The sequence below is a fragment of the Podarcis melisellensis genome (genome assembly GCF_964234715.1).
Source record: "Podarcis melisellensis genome assembly, chromosome: 4".
NCBI lineage: Eukaryota > Metazoa > Chordata > Lepidosauria > Squamata > Lacertidae > Podarcis > Podarcis melisellensis.
The window spans coordinates 29,611,202-29,631,418 of NC_138531.1; positions in this window are offsets into that span (position 1 = coordinate 29,611,202).

The following is a 20,217-nucleotide window of genomic DNA, read 5'->3' on the forward strand; positions in this document are numbered from 1 at the left end:
GGTTTGCTGGATCTTCAATGTCATTTTGATTTAACTAACTACTCGACAGAAATTTTACCTAACAGATGCCAACTTTGGTGGGTCACAGCACCTTGACTGCTAGCTACAATATTTCCCAGAGTGCCACAGCTTGCTACTATTGGCTGCTGCCATTGACCCAACGCCACCCTGGCACCCTTTGGGGGGTTCAGGGGACAGGGTCCCAGGCCTGAGTTGCTATGCCCGACCCTAGTCATGACTCTGCAAGTTCCTCTAAAAACAATAGGCATCGCATTCAAGAGAAGACATTCAGGATCCAGGTATAGAATCAGAATATACCCTGATAGATGAGGGTTTCCTCCCCTCTCAAACACACATTTCCCATAAGCCTGATAGGACTGAGAGGAACATGGGGGAAGAACTTTCACCTCATTATCTACCATTCAAAACCTTTCCCCAGCCAATGCGACAGCAATATGTATGACATATAATTATAAGCTTTTCCTCTATTGGTGCTTTGAATGTTTACTCTCAGTTCTACGATGAAAATTAAACAAGGAATGTGGCAGTCCCCCCCCCCATGGTCTCTGTGCTTGAGATTGACTAGATTATTCAGAGATGCAACAGAGCACCTTGAAAAGTCGGGCAGCAGGGCTAATATGGGCGTACACTCAGTTTCCTACATAATATCCGATGCAGACTCTGTAACTAAAATGGAATCATGTTAAATTAAGTGTAAAAATAAGTTGATTTAATTAAGCACAGAAAGACTTATTAGATATAATAAATGTTAAAAAGTCAAATGATGTGCAGTTACATTTCAGTTAACACTGTTCAACAAATGCACTAAATTTATTCCTTTCAATAATGATGTGTTTTGAGCATTTAATTAGATAAATAATATTTAATCACTTCAGCAAATTTGAACTAGAAGAATTTGCTGTCACCAAAGGTGACTCATACTTGCTAATATCTACCTTTAAAGAGAAGATGGAGCCAGGCAACTCCTCCTGCGAAGTGGAGGGGGAGGTGAGGAGGCCGAGCTGAAGAAGTCAGTCTCCAGGCCTCATTAAAAATCAAGGTTTGCTAAACAAACTATTATTTACAGCGAGGAGTGTGCATATTTTCCCGGGAAAGAGATTTCACATGTTTGCCACTTTCCGGCATAAGGCGCTGGAAGTATATTGTGAGGAAAGGCATTCAATCGATGTCCTATAATTCATCATATTACTGTTTCATTTAATAACTACTTTGCTGAAGTGATTGGCATGATTACAGGAAAATTACTTCAAATTATTCATCTCTTATCTTGCATCTAAGATGTCCTAAACTTGCGTGATAGTTAACATAATGGGACCCTATTAATTGCTAGTGCTGCAAGTCCTTCACGACTTAAATATGCCTTCTATGGAGAACAGCACTTTTTTTTTCTTTTCCAAAAAATAATGGAAATACAGTGGAAAAGGCAACTATATAATGTGCCGGCATTTCCTTAAGGTGGCTTGCTGTGTTGGCAAATAAGGAAATGTCAGCAAGAATCCAGGCACATCTTTCAAGGAGAATCTGGGCTTTGACTTAGAAGGCAAGCGTGCTCAAAGAGCCCATCTGGGAAGGACAACATATAGAGCTATCCATTATATGATAAACAGAGCTGCCCCCCCAGTATTGTTCTTGCAGTAGAAGAGTGGGGCAATACATTATCTTACCAAACAAGCTCACAGGTATGTTTGCTTCACATCAATTGCATATCTGTGAAATGGACACAATTCCATTCCACATCTCTGTTCAGATAACAACACATCTGCTCATATAAGTTCCTGCCTGTGTCAGAACGCTTCTTAAATTGTTATTTTTTAAAAGGCATATCCTTATTAAATCTGGCCCTAGTGGGGAAGAACACATAGAGCTTCCTAATAATTAAGGACATGTGCTTTTCAGACCCTCCAAGTGTCCCTGTTTTCCAGGGACAGTCCCGGATTTACAGAAGCCATGCTGGTTTCTGATTTGATACCCTGGAATGTTCCATTTTTCCTTAGGGTGCCCCTATTTTCATCAGATAAATTAGGAGAGTATGGAGTTCGGAGGCTGCCTGCAGCCTCCGAACCAAGGAGATAAGTAACTACACAACCTTTAGTAGATTTCTGAAGGCAGCCCTGTATAGGGAAGTTTTCAAATGTTGAAAGTTTTATTATGTTTTTATATATGTTGGAAGCCATCCAGAATGGCTGAGGCAACCCAGTTAGATGGGTGGGCTACCTAGGTTCTGGAACACCTTGCGACTCAAACGCTTTGGCTCCTGAACAGAAGTGAGCGTTCCGGTTTGTGAATATTTTTTGGAAGCTGAACACCCAACGCGGCTTCCACGACTTCCGAATGAGTGCAGGAAGCTCCTGCAGCCAATTGGAAGCCGGCTTTGGTTTTCAAACGTTTTCAGATTCGGTTCGAGAACCAAGGAACAACTGTATTGGATAGGACAGCCCTATTTTCATCTGAGAAATGTTGGAGGGTATGGCTTTTTATATCTTTGTGATATGCACATTTTTTTGTTTCTGTGATCTTCCATTATGTGTTTCTGCTGCCTGCTCTATAGACACTGCAAAATGCTCAAGTCGAAGAGGCAAAGACTTCAACCATGAAGCTCCAAGTTTACATTACATCAGCAAGCCTATCTGCTCAAAACAGGGATGTGAAAGGAAATTTTGTCCCTCGTATCGTGGGCTTAAATCATTGGTAGAACTAGTTCATGCATTGCTTCGATAGAGTGGTTTGCAGAGGGCGAAGCGCCTTGCAGACGTCGCCTGAAGCTCAAGGCTGTCAATATGGGCACAACTGGTGAGTTGCACTTCAAACATTACTTCCGTTGTGTGGAATCAGAAGCACAATGCATCAATGCTCCTGAAAGCCACACAATGAACATGCAGACTGCTTCTTTAAGGCAACCTTAGACTGGCTGCCATTAATTTCCACTCTCCCTTATGGCTGTGAAAAGCAGATTGTTCTGAGCCACTTTGGTACACGTCTCTGTCTCCCCCTACTCCAGCCACTGCCCTCCTTACATTTAAAAGAACAGCCCTCAGAAGAGTCTGATGACTGTGCTGCCCAGAAAATTCAGACTCTGGTGCCTACATTTCCCACAATACTCAGCAGCAGCAGGAGGAAGAAAACCTGGAATAGAATGAAGGATTATAGCAAGAGGAGAGAAGGAAAGGAAGGGGAAAGAAAGGAATGGTCAAAGCAGGAGTGGTTTCTCTTGGAGAAAAATATGCTCCAAGAGTGATCAGCAGCCATCCAGGAATGTTCATTTCCTTTTAGTATCCTTTCTTGGCTCCTGAGGTACTTCTCTGGGGTTGGAGAGTGCTGTCTTCATGCCTCTTCTCAAAGAAGCAAAGATGGACATTCCATATTTTTCGGAATTCTTTTCCACTGTGTCAAAACACAATCTCTCCATCTGGCATAAAGTTTAAATGCCTGCAAACTGGAAGGAGGGGAAAAAATAAGCTAGTTGTGTCCGTGTATATGCTGAGGGTCTAAATGTGAAAAATTTTATCACAGTGCCTCTCAGTTTCTCACCATTTTTTGTTAATTTATCACATCTAAACAGCAATTGAAAACCCCACATTATAAGATTGTATAAAAATAGATTCTCTTTTCAATCGTTTGGCTAAAAGTAACGAGTTGGGGAGGTTAAAAATATCTCCCGAAAAACAGTTTGAATGTAAGAATATTACCTCTATCCAGCATATTTGGTTCTATTTTTTTTTTAGTGTTTTAAAACAATGATTATTGCTTTATTATTTAATTTTTTATTTCTTTTTGAGATATCATAAGGAAGGCACAGAAAGGTTTTTTCCTGGTTATGTCAAATCTTCTACTATTCCTTTGTAACATTATTTGATTTGTTTCATCCATCTAGGGGTGCTGTTGCTTTTGTGCTATTATTTGGAAGAAGAAGAAGAAGAAGAAGAAGAAGAAGAAGAAGAAGAAGAAGAAGAAGAAGAAGAAGAAGAGGAGGAGGAGGAGGAGGAGGAGGAGGAGGAGGAGGAGGAGGAGGAGGAGGAGGAGTTTGGATTTGATATCCCGCTTTATCACTACCCGAAGGAGTCTCAAAGTGGCTAACATTCTCCTTTCCCTTCTTCCCCCACAACAAACACTCTGTGAGGTGAGTGAGACTCAGAGACTTCAGAGAAGTGTGACTGGCCCAAGGTCACCCAGCAGCTGCAGGTGGAGGAGTGGAGACGCGAACCCGGTTCCCCAGATTACGAGACTACCAATCTTAACCACTACACCACACTGGCTCCCACTGGAGGGAAGAGGCATAGCCATGAGCCCCCTATGCATTTATCCAAGGCATGAAGGTTTCATGGGGTGTGCTGCTGAGCCCAGCCTGCCACTGCTGATGTGCATGCTGGTCAATCTCTGCCCCAATTGGCACGCACCTGACAGACATGTCAAGAGTCCCTTCACATGTCTAGAACTCTGCATGTGTGCAGAGCCACATGAGGAGGATCTGATTGGCCAAAGATCCCCGATGGTGTGGAGCATCTCTACATACAGACCTCTCTCTCTGTGCACATGTCAGTCCTTGTTGTTGTTGTTGTTTAGTCGTTTAGTTGTGTCCGACTCTTCGTGACCCCATGGACCAAAGCATGCCAGGCACTCCTGTCTTCCACTGCCTCCCACAGTTTGAAAGCAAGATGAGCGCTGCAATCCCATAGTCTGGACTTTGACTGGACTTAACTGCCCAAGTCCTTTACCTTTACCCTACTGTGGTGGGAAGAGTGTATTGCAGAAAATCTACTTGCAAAAGAATGCTCTGCATTACAGTGGTACCTCGGGTTAAGAACTTAATTCGTTCCGGAGGTCTGTTCTTAACCTGAAACTGTTCATAACCTGAAGCACCACTTTAGCTAATGGGGCCTTCTGCTGCCACTGTGCCACCGGAGCACGATTTCTGTTTTCATCCTGAAGCAAAGTTCTTAACCCGAGGTAATATTTCTGGGTTAGCAGAGTCTGTAATCTGAAGTGTCTGTAACCCGAGGTACCACTGTATTTGCAATTATTACCCCTTCTTGTTGCTGCCCCTGTACTCTGGCCCATGCTTTTCAAGAGAGTCCTCTAGAGCAGTTTTTATTTAGGTGTGCAGGAGGACAGAGTGAGGAGGATATTACAGGGAAGTTGTAATGTATGAACAGCCTTCTACTTGCACACTTTGGATCCAATCCATGGGATTATTCCTTTCATTTATGGGAATAACTGCAGAACTGTTGCATATGCAACAATCAGCAGGAAGTGGTTAATGACCACTTGTGTTCTTATCAATGCAGCTCAAGCAGAAGTTATGCGTTCTGCAATAGGTGCATGAGAGGATCTTCTGGAAAGATGTTATTTCAGGGGTCTGGAACTATGTATCAGTGCCCCTACGGCCTAGAGAATTACAGAATGGCTCCATTGTTCTCTGCTTGTCCACATGGCTGAAAAGACTGGGCATGGGTCCAGTAGAGCCTGTGAAGCCCATATAACTGGCTTCCTATATTTTGTCCTACAGGAAAACCTGTCCACCTTTCTGCAGGATAATAACTGCATTCACAATTGTTCTTGGCTGTGCTGAATTAGTAGAAGATGAGGATATCAACTTTGATGACCCTCCACCTCAAAAAATTAAAGTTTGACCAGCCCAGTTTCACAAAAACTTATGCATGCCACCTAAAATGTGCCAATATTTTCTACCTACCAGGAAAACTGTGTTTCACCTAAGGAGAGAGATGGACTGGTGGAAGAGTTGAGTTTTATATTCTCAAATATGGAAGGTTCAACACTGTATGCTCCTCTCCAGTGTTTCTAGCTGCTAACTAAGGTCTGCTAGATCTTCCTCCATTCAGTCTTAGGTCTGTGACCAAATGCAGGCTCCATAACTTCACCGTCAGCTAGTGATGGAAGGATCTGTCAATTATGGTCCTTTCAATTTCTTATTTTTCCAATTTTAAATTCAGTTTTCCACATTTCTGTAGCAATTCGCAAATTTTGTTTTTTTAAAAAATCCTCACGAAAATCCTTCAGCATTTTGGTAGAAATTTCTCCCAATAAACATGTTTTTGAATGCAGTTTTGATTAATGTACACATTTTTGCATGCAATTTCTCTCAACATAATGCATTTTTAAATGCTATTTTCACTGTTATATTCATTTTTATACACACTTATATGCATTTTTGTAAACACTATTTGGTTGGAGCTGGGTAGCAAATTTCAGATAAGTGCGAATTTCAAAAGATCTGCCCATGCTTTAAGATCTTCCTCAGAGGTCCTTTCATCCAGGGGCCTCTTATACTGTTTTTCACCAAAGGAGGGGTCAGAGTTCAGCAATGGAGGTTCACTAAGTGCCAACATTTCAAACCTTTCCAGTGCCAGGGGAATTTTTGTATTTTATTTTTCATTTTTTTTTGAAGTGAGTTCTTATGTTATCTATTGGAAGCTGACTGGTTGGGGGACCCAGCCAGATGGGTGGGGTAATAATAAAATTATTGTTATCATTTATTTATTTTATGTTGTATCATTACTGCTCTTTGTGTTGATGCAAGTTGCTGTACACCATCCTGGAATTTTAATAGGATCAAAGGTGGTTAGTATATACATGCTTCAATTAATAAAAACTAATGATGATGATGATGATGATGATTGGGAACACTGGCAAAGTAGAGTTTCACATCATATGGACAGGATCTACTGTTCTTAGAGCTGCAAAAATCTTTTCAGATTCTTTCATTTGCAACCCACTCCCCCCCCCCAAGGAGTTCAAGGTGACTCACATGGCTCTCTTCCTCCCAATTTCATCCTCACAACACGGTTTACTGGCCCAGTATCTTCTGGCAAGCTAATTATAGGTATAGACTGGTATAGGGTCTGCTGGGCAGCGGCGGTGTCCTCCATGTTCATTCATTAGATACACAAAGATTGCTTGAAATGAGTTATTCCATGCTTGCTGAATTGAAGGAGTCCATCTGCACACACAAATCAACTCTTCCCATTGAAATGAATGGGGACTATCCTGTGCTCTTGAGAAGTATGCATCACTGGTGTACTGGGAGGGGAGGGACTAGCCAAGTTTTTTGCCCTGAGTGAAGCCTCCAGAGGGGCACCATTGAGGCTCCCAGCCTGTGGGGGGGGGAGCTGCCAAACTGGGTCTTTGACCCGGGTGAAATAAAGTCTAGTTTTGCCCCCGTTATGCATTACACTGGTTAAACACAGATTTCAGCATCAGGGTGAGAAATTATAGTCATATTGTCATGTAGGAAGCATTATCAGAGGACATCTAGATTAATGACTTATAGTTGTTGAATTTTAACCACTTTTGCAAGACTCCAGGGCCCTCCTTTTATTGCTCCAAAAATACTTCCAAAAATCCAAAGTCAGTGGCAAAGAACCCATGGTCTCATGTTCCTCAGAGCTTTGCTCAACTTCCACGCATTAGACAAAAATTGGATAGACGCAAAAGCAAACATTTAAAAAATCACATTTTAGCAATGCGATAATGATATGTATATACACATTACAAGCTTATTATGCAACTGTGATTTAGTAAAAAAATTAACAATTTATTTCAATCAGACTACAGAATATAGAAGGATAAATACATATTCCCTGCTCCAAGACAGCTATTTTAATTTCCCAACAAAAGGATCAGTAACATTTTTAAAAGAAAAAAAAAACCCTGAATAAAATAAAAGTCTTTAAAATGTGCTTGTGAAAATTCATTCCAGGTTTGTTACATTTGTTACTTTGATGTGGACTTCAGAGGCTGCCTTCATAATGTATTTTGCACATTGCGCACACAAAAAAATTTGGACTTTTCAGAATACTATTCCGCACAATTTAAAGGCTACTTTAAACAACAAGAACGACAACAACACAGCTTGTTTTTAAATTTATGCCACTCCACAGAGAGTAACGTAATTAAAACAAATTTAAAATTCATTAAGGGAAAGAGATAAAACTTTTTTTAACACCCCTCCCCCCCCACATCCAAGCTTCTTGGTTTATTTTAACACAATGCTACCTTTTTCTTCTTCTTTACCCTGTTAAAAAGAAAAGCTATGGGCCTAGTTCTGTCATGGCGGTGAGCAGGCAGTTGGATACGGTAATGCATGCCTGAAGCCTTCACCAAGGATGATAAGCCTGCATGAATTTTACGAGTCTCAGTATCAAGGTTGCCCTCGCCCAGGGGATTTAAGAATAAGGGGGGAAAAGAGAGAAGGCAGATGTATGAATAACTGGCATTGTAAATCTTCACCGTGGCAACCTACAGCTAGAGAAAGTCTGTGATGGGTTCATGACTTGAGAAGAAAGCGACACAGCAGAATGTGAATGGATTTTCTTCAGCTACTTAATACACTGCTTAGACCAGCTTAAGGGTGTGTGTGTGTGTGTGTGTGTGTGCGTGACAGAGAGAAGATGTGTGTGAACGTATGTGAGTGTGCATTGGGGTGGGGGTGGGGAGTGCATATTTGGAGTTACTAGTGTTATACAGCTTTCCAGCTTTAAGAGGGGAGGGTCTGAGGGAGGGAGGGTATTTAATCTTCAATACAAATGACTGGATTTTGCTGTAGGAGGGTGGGGGGGAACGAAAGATCATTGGGGAGGCGTCCTGAATTATGCAAGCGTGCAACAACAACAACAACGACAACATCAACAAGCAAATTGGGCCCTCGACGCAAGGTCACAGCAGAAGTCACGAGAGCAGGGTGGAAGTGTAGATGGCTGGAGGTAGAGAACAGATCGTGATGAATAGCTTCCCATTTTGCAAAATCTGGTAGTTAATGAAAATAAGATGCATTTGAGTTGTCTGCGAACACCTGATTTCCCCTCCCCTCCCTCTCTTCCTTCTCTCGCTCACTCACTCTCAGGTCCTGCTGATGTATGAAAGCAAAGACTGACTCTAATTGCACAATTATAAAACGGAAATGATGCAGATTTGGCAACAAGAGAGAGAGGAGGCAGCTCAATAACATTGTTTAATAACAAGCAAATAAAGCTCGGAGGGGAACGAGGTGGCTATTCCTGCTTTAGACTCATTAAGGAATCTGAAACATATTGTAAAAGAGTGATATTTAATTATGGAATGGACTGATAATATGGAGCAAGGCCTCACTGGGAGAAATAGACCCCTATGCTCCTAGGAGCTAGGAGCTCCAAACATCAATTACCATGATTATCAACCCGGTGCTTTAAAAATGCACTCTCCTTAGTATTCCATCAGCGACCCGTAAACAGGCGTAAGCATAGGCATAGGCTAAATTTATGGGCACAGCCAGCCAGGGCCAGGTGGGGAAGCCAGAATCCCATTGGTGACACCTCAGCGAAGGAGTATAGAAGGAAAAAAAGAAAGAAAAATCTGTCTTCTGCGTTGCCGAAAGAGCAATTTATTACTGAGCATTTGCTGGAGACAGCATTTGTTGCCCTGCTGCCTTTTTTGCCTCTGTTGGCTGTCTGAATGAGAAATGGGAGTATATTAACCATCTTATGGGTTACACAAGATGGCTTGGCATGGTCCCATCAAACTTAGTGGTGCTCAGGCGGGTCAAAGGTCAAGAGAGAGCATTAGCAGCAGAGATTTAGAACCTGGCACATTCTCTTTAACCTTAACTGCTGGGAATGGAGGGGATCACTTTATTTCTGCAGTCGAGAACTCATTTGCACCGAAAAGACATTACAGGGAGGGCCTTTGCATCCTACTCGGAGGAGATAGGGAAATTTATAATGGACCGAGAAGTCGTATTCCGAGGGAGGTGCGTATATGTCCCAAAATTAATTCAAGAAATTGTTTTGCTTTATGGTGTATTCACACCAGAAATCAGTTCATAATCAGTGTGTCTCCATATCTAAAAAGAAGGTGGTGGGGGTGGGACAATATAGGGTGAAATTCATGCCGTGCGCATTAATGAAATGTCTCTTTTTCCTGTTATATGTTTGAGAAAAATTCCTTTTTGGGTGCGATTACATCCCAGGCACCTGTGAGGGTATCTCATATTTCCATGATCTTCTGTCCATTGTGCATAACTATCAGTGGAATGGGTGTATGTTTGTGAAACCTGTTCCTGGTCCTAGATATTCACAAACATTCAGGCGCTGATACATGTGTATATGTGTGTGAGTGCATGTCTCAAACTGGGTCTCCTGAAAGGCAGGTACTTTCCGGGCATCATACCCACAGCACGTTACCAGCACTGTGTCTCTGCCTTACAGGCTGCACTGTGTCACTCAAGGATGCCACCTGCCATACAAGTTGACTTATCACTCTGTCAACAGACCATTCCGGCTCTACAAATCATAGAAACCTGCAGCACCAGTGCTTGACCTTCATTCAAACTATAGGACCATGGGAGCAATTGCCGGTATCTCCTTAAGTAGTCCCACTGCTTACTTTCAAGTGTCTTCTCTTGAAAGATACATGCTGTTGGTGGCATTGGCTCTCTATCCCCCCCCCCCCATTGTATTGTTGTGGAATGAAAATCCTAAGGTGGCAGAGAAGAACCGAAGAAGGCTGCTGAGCCACTTGTATAAGACCTGGCAGCCTTCTTTTAGGGGGGTCGTGATCTCATGCAGTACCCCAGAGCATGTGTTTTTGGGTGCTGTGGCATGAAAAAAACCCCACTTTTTTGGGGGGCAGCTGCACAAAATTGCACAAGATCACCTTGGGATTTCCCACTGAGATGTTAGGATGGTGGGAGAAAGGGGATTTAGGAACATTGATTGCACACTTATTGGTAGAGGCTCTCTGGGGTTTCAGATTCAGGCAGGGGTCTTTCTCACCTCTACCTGGAGGTAATCGGGATTGAACCTGGATCCTTTTGCATGCAAAGTATGTGGTTTACTACTGAGCTGCAACCCTTCCCAAACCACTCCCATTAATTCCCTTCACATTTTCTGAAACCAGCAATGTAAACACAATTTATCATTAAAATTGGTTTAAAGCCCTCAAAAAAACAACCGGTATGGATGTTATCGATCATTTATCATCGCTAACCTATAAATGTCAATAAAGCATATCTGGGAATGAGCGGCGATCAGTCCTCCAGCAGTAAAGCTGTAAATAATAATAATAAAAACACAGGACAAGATGGTCTCTCATTGCTGGTGAGAAAATTTCCCCTCCTAACACCCACAAGTTGGGGAAGGTTCTTCGCTGCAGATATTCCTGACAAGAGAAAACTGAACAAAGCAAAAGGGCCGGCCCTACCATTAGCCAGAGTGAGGTGACCACTTTAGGCAGGATATCCTTGCATAGAAGGGACAATCAGCAGCTATTTCCCTCTGAGGCCACCAACCATTCTCTTCTGTAAAATACCAGAGATTCGTGTGCCCCAGGGCATATATTGCACCTCCTAAACTAGCCTGGTTTCCCCCCTGAGGTATGGTGTAAGAAACTTTCCCATTGGCAGCACTGAAATTAGGCCACATCTGCACCTTGCATTTTGAAGTATTATTATACCACTTTAGCAATCATGGCTCCCCAACGGCCAACAAACAATCTGGGATTATTAAGTCTTTTAAGCATGCTGAGGTCCATACATTGAAAGCACTATGATACTACTTTCAACAGGTATGCCTTCTCCCAAAGAATTCTGGGTACTGTAGTTTGTTAAGGGTGCTGAGAGTTGTTAAAAGACTCCTACATCTCCCTCAACTGTCCTGCTAAAACCCGTCTTTTCATGCAAGAGCATGACACATTTTGAGCACTGCAGTATGCCCCAAAAAGCACTTTTCCAGGGATGCGATATTGTGCGGATCGCATGACTTGCGCACCCAAAATATGTGGTGTCCCAGTTTTTAATCTTGATGTGTTGGAGGGTATGTTTTCATTCCCCTCACAGAACTGCAATTCTCAGAGTTGTTTAATAGGCAATCCCTCTAACCAGGGAACTCTGGAAATTGTTGCTCTGTGAAGGGAATAGGGGTCTCCTAACACCTCTCGGCTCTCTTAAAAACACTACACTTCTCAAGATTCTTTTTTTGATGCGAGCCACGATGGTTAAAATGGTATAATAATGCTTTCAATGTACCGTGTGTGGATGTGGCCTAAGTCTGAAGTGCCAGTACAGTCAGCTTCTGTATGAGGAATTTGGGAGGAGTCCATCTTGACTTTTGCAGCAAAAGGCAGCAAAAGGTCTTGGGCCAGCATTCGAACAAAATGTTTATTTTTTAAAATACACACCCTAAAACCCCCCAAAACAATCCCACCCAGCTATTCAAAAAAGTGTTTACATTAAAAACATTACACTGCATACTCTCTTAGTAACCAGAAACCAAACCTTGGGAGTTTCTCAGTTCCTGCCATGGCAGACGCTTGTCAGAGAAAAAGCTTTGGGGGTTTGTGCTTGTGAGTATTTTGGCTAAAATTGTACCTACTGCACCTCTTAATATTTCAGATATCTCCTGTGTAATCAGGGAACAGCAGTTACTTATTTATCTCACGTCTTGCTCCTTGATAGCTACCCACTACTGCCGGCATGACCTCTGAAGCACACACATTAATTTTACCTCAGTATTTCTATAGCATCAATTAATAAAAACTGACTACGTTTTCAACAAACACACATGTACTGATAAATGAGGGTCCTGACTTAATTGCTCTGTAAATTAAGAGCTCACAGTAGTGACAACAGAGAATAGTTTTAATATTTAAAAACTCATTAAATTTGTGTACATTCTGCATAATTAAAGGCACGCGACCACTTTTAGGAGCTAATTTGAAATTAATTTTGAATTGTATATTACAGAAAAAAGGAAATTTGTTTTTAAAAGTTATATATATATATATATATATATATATATATATATATATATATATATATATATATATGAATCTGCAGAGCTACTATTGTCTTTACATTGTTTCCTAAACATCTGAATACTTTTTTCAAAGTACTGATAGTTGTTAGTAGCGAACGTTGCAAAGCATTGCAAACATGTACCCAAGAACTGAAGTACAAACCCTATAATCTAGCCAGACAAAAAGAATGAAAAATGTTGTATACCTAGCAATATCCATTTTCTTTTTCCTGCACCCTCGACCACAGGCTGCTATTTTAACCTTTAGATCATGAGTGGCTCAACTTTTGGGCCTGAGGACTGCATTGACATGCAGCTATCCTAGCAAGGGCTGTCTTCCAGTGACTGGTGTGGCCAATAATGCACATGCTCAGATGTACGTACGCATATGTGTCCCTGCATTGCACATACAGTACACATACAGGCAAACACCCTCTTATGTGCACCACACAGACTTTTGCAGCAAAATGCAGGGGCACCAGGGACGAAAGCTTCTGAATACCTTCCAGCACTTTGAAGCAAAAAACAGGGACACCATCTTCCCAGAAGCCATCTTCCCATTTTTTATTGCGAGACCACAGTGGCCATTTTGGTTGCCGCAATCTTGCATGATTTTGTGCTGTTTTCCCTAAAAAAAAATGTTTTTGGGGGGGCATGATGCCTAAAATCATGCTTTTTGGGGCACTGCGCAAGACCATAGCCCTGAAAAAAGTACTTTTCCAGGGGAAATCATGCCATGAAATCGTGTGAGATCATGGCAACCAAAACAGCCACTGTTATCTCATGATTAAAAATTGGGATGTCCCGGTTTTTAGGGGATACTAGTAGCGTATGCTTTGTGAAACTGCCCACTTCATGTTCCTGGCAGAGGTGGAAATGGCACTTCTCAGAGTCATGGCATCCAGAAGAGCCATTATCCCATTTCCCTCCTCATCACGCACGATGAGAGTGAGGATCGCAAGCCATTGGGCGCCATGATGACTGTTTCATCATGAATACAGTAAGAATGAGGACTGATAATGCTTTGGCATTTGGTAAAGGGGTGGGAGGCAGAGTTAGGATAGTAGAAAACTACAGTGGTACCTCGGATTACATACGCTTCAGGTTACATACGCTTCAGGTTACAGAATCCACTAACCCAGAAATAGTACCTTGGGTTAAGAACTTTGCTTCAGGATGAGAACAGAAATTGCCCCATTAGCTAAAGTGGTGCTTCAGGTTAAGAACAGTTTCAGGTTAAGAATGGACCTCTGGAATGAATTAAGTATGTAACCAGAGGTACCACTGTGGTTTAATGGAATATATGTATTTGTCTCTTATTTCCAGTGTTGTGGCTCAGATCTGGGAACTGAGAGAAAATGGGACTAGTCATTGCCTCTTTACAGGACACCATTCCCTCACCAAATTGAGATTCTATCTCTTCACATCTAACATCAGGGCTTTGGCAGATGTGTGTGTTTGTGTTAAATCCTTCACTGATTTTATGGTGGTATTGAAGCATTCCCCACCGGGATAGGATTCAGAACAAAGGTAAGCTTATGAAAAATTAGTAGTCGAATGAGTTGGACCCAATAGTGAAGTTCCAAAGACTTAGAAACCACTGGTTGCAAACATCTTATTCGCTTCAGCTGATATTTTGCTATGCTCGCCTCATCTATTCCTGGCACCTGCTTCTGCTGTTACCGCAAAATATTCCCTTTCAAATCTCATCTGGCAATGTGCATTCTTCAAAAGTCTGTTTGGTCAGTGTGGAAAAGGAAAATAGCATGCATGCTATTTTAAATCTATTCAGATGATCCAGTAAAATTGAAGCACCTTGATTGGTATGGATTGAGGTTCTTCTCCCACTAACATAAACAGAACTTAGCAGTTCAATGCTATACCTGTCTGCCTACTCAGAAGTAAGTCCCATTGAGTTTAATGAGGCTTAAATTCAGGTCATTGGATACAGGGCTGCAGCCTAAATGTCTTTGTCTTTGGTTGGCTAATGCGAGTATCATATTTTTTATTTGGAAGGTGTACCTGAAGCATCGTCAAATTGCTTTGCATTATTGCTAGTCCACCCTAATCATTCTTTACCAATAAATTAGCTGAGAGATTTGAAATGGCTTACCTATACCCAACACAACTTTGCAGGGCTTTTAAAATATTTTTTTTGGAGTGAAGGATAAAAAGTAACATTAGAAATAAGTAAAAAAAAAAAGGGGGCGCTCTCTCCAAGTGATGTCACACAGCTGAGAAGGCATTGTCACGTTCAGTAAATTAGCATGGCCTCACCACGCAGCAGCAGAAGAAAAAATTTCCTTAAGCTGCAATAAGGACTAAATGATTTCAGACTCCCATGATCCTTTGTAGTCATCTTAAAGCACTGCCTTAGTGAGCTAAACCTGTAAAGTTTTCTTTTGAGCGGCTGTGAGTTGATTAGATCTATTTCAGCCTAGTAGTGGTAATAGGCTCCTCTCTGTGAAACTGCTTAGCCTCTGCTCCCCTGGCAGCTGGAGAAACTGGAATTAATCAGGTCTGCTGGGGACTTCTTCAGCATCTCCGCAGGCCAGCGACTCTGGAATCATTTACTACAGAATCTTACTGTCAACTCTTTGTCATTTAGGCTTTTGATTACGCTTTCTTTCCACAGGAAAGAAAAAAATGGAAATGGGTGACAGATTATCGCAATGCAAAATTTCACTAGTTACTTTTATAGGCATCTATTATCATGCTTTGTACTGTCCGTAAAAAAAAGAATAAAAGAGAGAGAGAGAGAGAGAGAGAGAGAGAGAGAGAGAGAGAGAGAGAGAGAGAGAGAGAGAGAAATGGGGGGGGGGAATAGGTGTGCGCAAAAGGTTCAAGGGCAAGGGTGGGGAGAAGAATGTGATTACAATTAACCATACTGCTTATAATTAAAGTTTGTACCATTTTAATAAAAGGAGATGCTAAGTACTGTTTATCTTTTCCTCCAAAATAGAAACCGGCAGGGCTTTTCTTTGTTTCCTTTTTTTAAAAAAATACATACAATTGCTGAAGATGACAGTGTGTCCCCCCCCCCATCAAATGTTCACATTTGTCTTTTTATAAGGATCCATTAATATGAGCTGTATTTATTTTCTGAGCTGGCAGGTGAAACAAGGTGGGAAGTGGATGAATAGGGGTCTGTTTTGGACTCACGGGAAAGACACCTGAAAATATGGCATTCCCTGAGTCATTGATGGCAGTCAAGTAGCTCCTTTGATCTTAACAGATTGTATTTGGTAGCTTTCTAGGATGAGCAGGGGGTGTCTGGTATGATTCAGGAAATGTTATAGCTGTATATGCTGAAGTCCAGCCAAAGGCGACTATGGGGTTGTGGCGCTCATCTAGTTTTCAGGCCGAGGGAGAAGAGTTTGGATTTGTTATCCCACTTTATCACTACCTGAAGGAGTCTCAAAGCGGCTAACATTCTCCTTTCCCTTCCTTCCCCACAACAAACACTCTGTAAGGTGAGTGGGGCTGAGAGACTTCAGAGAAGTGTGACTAGCCCAAGGTCACCCAGTAGCTGCATGTGGAGGAGCGGGGAAGCGAACCCGGTTCTCCAGATTACGAGACTACCGCTCTTAACCGCTGCACCACACTGGCTCTGGTGTTTGTCCACAGACAGCTTTCCAGGTCATATGGCCAGCATGACTAAACCACTTCTGGTGCAACAGACCATCACGACGGAAGACAGAGCTCATGGAAACACTGTTTACCTTCCCGCCTCAGCGGTACCTATTTATCTATTCACACTTTGACGTGCTTTCAAATTGCAAGGTTGGCAGGAGCTGGGACAGAGCAACAGGAGCTCACCCCGTCGCAGGGATCTGACAAGGCCTTGAGACCACAGCGCCACCCACGTCCCTATCACTGGGTAATATAATCATTAGGAGAAGCGAATGGGTCTACTCTGACTAAGCTAGCTCTCACCCAGTTCCTGTTGCTTTCAAGTGCAATTTTTATTCAGACTGTATTCCAATAGTGGCATTGCAGACAATTGTATCAACTCATAGAAGTCTTGATGGTTTTTTATTGATTATTTTACATAACCAGAGACATTTGGGAAATGAAAGACAAGCATCACTGCTTACATGTATAAGAGGGCAGCGAGAAAGGGCGAGTTTTTCAAACTCTGTTCCTACTGGGTGGTTGGTGGTGGTGGAAGGAGAGACAAATCAATCATTCAAAAAAGAAATAATTTAAGGCCTTAGGTTAAACTCTATGACCTGTTTAATGTCATAATTGGCTGCTGCCAAAATCGTCAAACTGAATGAAGCTCTTAACTAAAATGTCATAAACTCCTCAACATAAGGATTTATATAATGCAGGTATCTCGCCAGTCACCAAAGCAAGCCTTTCACAGGATGCATTTGTTATGCTGTATTTGACTTTTGCTAAAGAGGAAAAAAAAGGGTGGGGAGAGAGAGAGAGAAAGAAAGAATGGTAAACGTCTATGTTCTGGAGTATTTCAAAACTTTAAGAACCAATTCTGATATGTGCATTATATGTTCAGTATATATGTCACACATGCAAGATAAACAACCGTTTTTAAAATAAAAAGTCAGATTGAAATTGTTTTTTAAGTGGGAAAGCTGTGTGTTTACGATGAACGAATGAGGCTAATTTAAACAGGGGGGTGCTTAACCAGGATGTCAGTGGAACATTTCACAGTCAAGGCATACTCCTTTACATCCTGCTGCCATTCAGGGACTCTGATGTTTACTCCTTAATAATCACTTACAGTAATGGGTCTGAAACACTCCAATATACAGGACTCTGTAGCAGCACACCTTGGGGGTCAGTCAGTGAGAAAGAAGTAGGGCAGAACTTCTCAGATGCATTGAAGAATGTGGAGGTTTCAACCTATCCTTTGCTGAGAGAGAGGGAAATTTAGGGAAGTTTTTCATGACTGATATTTGAATGTATTTTTAATCTTTTGTTGGAAGCCACCCAGAGTTGCTGGGGAAACCCAGCCAGATGGGCAGGTAGAAATAATAAATTATTATTATTATATTATAATAGATACATGGATTGTAATCAAGTGGGTAGTGTCATTCAGTGGGGGTTTGTCCCGTTCTTCCAACTTGCTTGCTTCCTTCCTTCCAACCTCCTGTGCTGTGCATTTTGGTAGGTGCCATGGCTGGAGAGTGTGAAGAAGAAAGCAGTGGTCCCTAGACCTTTAGAATGTCTCTGCCTCAACATTCCTGCCCTCTTCTCTCAAGCTCCTTGACTCGATTTTGTGTGCTAGTCACTTCTGCAAAACTGCTGGCAATTCCATTGACAATGGGGTAATGAATTTATCTGCAAATTTCAATGGCTTTTGCCAGTGCAAAATTGATGTGGATAGCAAGTTTGGACCACAAAGAACATATCACTGGAGAAGTCCACATCATATGCCTCAATGGGCATTCTCAGCATTACACCTCCAACACCTTGGCTCAGTATACCTGAAGGAGTGTCTCAACCCCCATCTCTCAGCCCATCACTGAGGTCCTCCTCCAAGGGTCTTCTGCTGGTTCCCTCACTGTGAGAAGCAAAGTTACAGGGAACCAGGCAGAGGGCCTTCTTGCTAGTGGCGCCCTCCCTGTGGAATGACCTCCCTTCAGATGTCAAGGAGATAAAAGAATTACACAACTTTTAGAAGACATCTGAAGGCAACCCTGTATTGGGATGTTTTTAACACTTAATGTTTTATGTTTTTAGATATGCCTAGAGTGGGTGGACGGGGTATAAATAATAAAATTATTATTATTATTATGATTCTGTATTGGACAGTTCCTTCCTATAAAAATATGTTCAAAATGTTCAGAATATTGATTTTTGCTGGATCAATCTCAATTTCAAGTCTAAGGAAGCATTTCTTGAACTTACTGTACAACTGATATTCAGAGGTATATTGTGTTTTTATGAACGTGCATAGCATTCTTTATGATTAAATGCCAAATAATATCTAAAATTAATCATTTCCCCCCTTAACTCCATATTACAGTGGTACCTCGGGTTAAGTACTTAATTTGTTCTGGAGGTCCGTTCTTAACCTGAAACTGTTCTTAACCTGAAGCACCACTTTAGCTAATGGGGCCTCCTGCTGGCGCCTCGCCGCTGGAGCACGATTTCTGTTCTCATCCTGAAGCTAACTTCTTAACCCAAGGTATTATTTCTGCGTTAGCGGAGTCTGTAACCTGAAGTGTATGTAACCTGAAGCGTATGTAACCTGAGGTACCACTGTATAAGTCTACAGTTTGTGTAACTTTTTCATTCTGCCTAAGGTCCACACATTTAGCAAGACCGCTGTTTAGAATGAATAGGGAATAGAAAAGATGTATTTACATCCACTAATTCATTTTAAAGAGAAAAAAAAATAGTTAAGTGTGGTTATAATGATGATGATGATGTCCTCTTTTGCATATAACCATTTTAAGGTGGCCTGTATAATCATTAAATAAAATATATTTAAGAATTAGAAAAACCAGCACAACAGCATACAATTTTTAAACACATAGGTTGGCTAATTAAAAAAATTAATGACTAAAACAGCAGTGCAGAGTCCAATAAACTAGCAATACTTACACATTTTCAAAAAAGCTCCATATTTCTTTTTAAAAACCTGTGGCATTAAGAGGCCTTATTTAAGAAAAAGCAGTTTGATATAAAGTACGTTTCGTTGAAATCAGTGGGACTTAACTGCAGATAATGGTGACAAATCCTTAAACGGAAAAGGTAAAGGGACCCCTGACCATAAGGTCCAGTCTTGGATGACTCTGGGGTTGCGGTGCTCATCTTGCTTTATTGGCTGAGGGACCCGGTATACAGCTTCCAGGTCATGTGGCCAGCATGACTAAGCCGTTTCTGGCAAACCAGAGCAGTGCACGGAAACGCTGTTTACCTTCCCACCAGAGTGGTACCTATTTATCTACTTGCACTGTGACGTGCTTTTGAACTGCTAGGTTGGCAGGAGCAGGGATCAAGCAACGGGAGCTCACCCCGTCGCGGGGATTCGAACCACCAACCTTCTGATCGGCAAGCCCTAGGCTCTGTGGTTTAACCCACAGCGCCACCCATGTCCCTGACAAATCCTTAGGACGTCCCTATTTCCATTGGAGAAATGTGGAAATCCTCCACTGCATTTGTGTGGGGATTTTGTTTTTTTGTTTGTTTTTGTTTTTCCCAGGGTGAGGGAGTAATCAAGGTTCTAATGCAGAGCGCTAATCACCCACAACTGCATTTTGCATGGATGCATATGAATGTATTATTATTGTCTACTCTTCTTCTTTGGCAATCACTCGTAGCTGAGTAAGATTGTCTTCCATAAACACGATTTTAACAATGAGTCCTTAAATGACTACTGTCTACTAACATTACAATAAAGGAAGTGCTTTGAACTTCCAGTGAAGCTGGTGGTTAAGTC